This window comes from Mandrillus leucophaeus, unplaced genomic scaffold (genome assembly GCF_000951045.1).
Source record: "Mandrillus leucophaeus isolate KB7577 unplaced genomic scaffold, Mleu.le_1.0 Scaffold199, whole genome shotgun sequence".
NCBI classification, from domain to species: Eukaryota; Metazoa; Chordata; class Mammalia; order Primates; family Cercopithecidae; genus Mandrillus; species Mandrillus leucophaeus.
Window position 1 is genome coordinate 1,071,294 of NW_012102020.1, and position 1,670 is coordinate 1,072,963.

General features: G+C 54.1%; 1 pseudogene across 1 annotated transcript; it reads left to right on the forward strand.

Annotated features, from left to right (window-relative positions):
- LOC105538790 lies at window positions 1-1,566 on the forward strand (annotated as a pseudogene). The gene has a single exon (XR_001005965.1). The product of XR_001005965.1 is annotated as an RAF proto-oncogene serine/threonine-protein kinase pseudogene (transcript).
- Window positions 1,567-1,670: the final 104 nt, after the last annotated feature.

A 1,670-nucleotide genomic window follows, 5' to 3' on the forward strand; every position in this document is an offset into this window, starting at 1 on the left:
GGGACCCAGGCGAAAAACAAAATTAGGCCTCGTGGACAGAGAGACTCAAGCTCTTACTGGGAAACAGAAGCCAGTGAAGTGATGCTGTCCACTCGGACTGGGTCAGGCTCTTTTGAAACTGTTTATAAGGGCACATGCACGGAGACGTTGCAGTAAAGATCCTAAAGGTTGTCAACCCAACCCCAGAGCAATTCCAGGCCTTCAGGAATGAGGTGGCTGTTCTGCGCAAAACACGGCGTGTGAACATTCTGCTTTTCATGGGGTACGTGACAAAGGACAACCTGGCAATTGTGACCCAGTGGTGCGAGGGCAGCAGCCTCTACAAACACCTGCGTGTCCAGAAGACCAAGTTTCAGATGTTCCAGCTAATGGACACTGCCCGGCAGACGGCTCAGGGAATGGACTATTTGCATGCAAAGAACATTATCCACAGAGACATGAAATCCAACAATACATTTCCCCATGAAGGCCTAACAGTGAAAACTGGAGATTTTGGTTTGGCAACAGTAAAGTCACGCTGGAGTGGTTCTCAGCAGGTTGAACAACCTGCTGGCTCTGTCCTGTGGATGGTCCCAGGGGTGATCTGAATGCAGGATAACAACCCATTCAGTTTCCAGTCGGATGTCCACTCCTATGGCATCGTGTCGTATGAGCTGATGACGGGGGAGCTTCCTTACTCTCACACCAACAACCGAGATCAGATCATCTTCGTGGTGGGCCGAGGGATGCCTCCCCAGATCTTAGTAAGCTATGTAAGAACTGCCCCAAAGCGATGAAGAGGCTGGTCGCTGACTGTGTGAAGAAAGTAAAGGGAGAGAGGCCTCTTTTCCCCAGATCCTGTCTTCCATTGAGCTGCTCCAACACTCTCTACCGAAGATCAGCCGGAGCGCTTCCGAGCCGCCCTTGCATCAGGCAGCCCACACCGAGAATGTCGATGCCTGCACGCTGACCACGTCCCCGAGGCTGCCTGTCTTCTGGTTGACTTTGCACCTGCCCTCAGGCTGCCAGGGGAGGAAGAGAAGCCAGCAGGCACCACTTTTCTGCTCCCTTTCTCCGGAGGCAGAACACATGTTTTCAGAGAAGCTGCTGCTAAGGACCTTCTAGACTGCTCACAGGGCCTCAACTTCATGGTGCCTTCTTTTCTGTTCCTTTGGGCCCTGGGAGAAGGAAGCCATTTGCAGTGCTGGTGCGTCCCCGTGCTCAAGGCCCAGCCTTCTCTAGATGCGCAAGTGGATGTTGATGGTGGTACAAAACGCAGGGACCCAGCCCAGCCGTTGGCTCCATGAGTATTTCGAGGAAATAAGTTAGCGGGCAACCCAGCCCTGATGTGGAGACACATGGGATTTTGGAAATCAGCTTCTGGAGGAATGCATGTCACAGGCGAGACTTTCTTCAGAGAGTCATGCAGCGCCAGACGTTTTGCACATAAGGCACCAAACAGCCCAGGACTGCCGAGGCTCTGGCCGCCCGAAGGAGCCTGCTTTGGTACTATGGGACTTTTCTTAGGGGACGCGTCCTCCTTTCACAGCTTCTGAGGTGTCCAGTGCATTGGGATGGTTTTCCAGGTGAGGCCCCCAGCCAGTCCCCGTCTCGGCCCTCTCAGGGAGCAGTCTTCCGTCAGCCAGTCCCCGTCTCGGCCCTCTCAGGGAGCAGTCTTCCGTCAGCCAGTC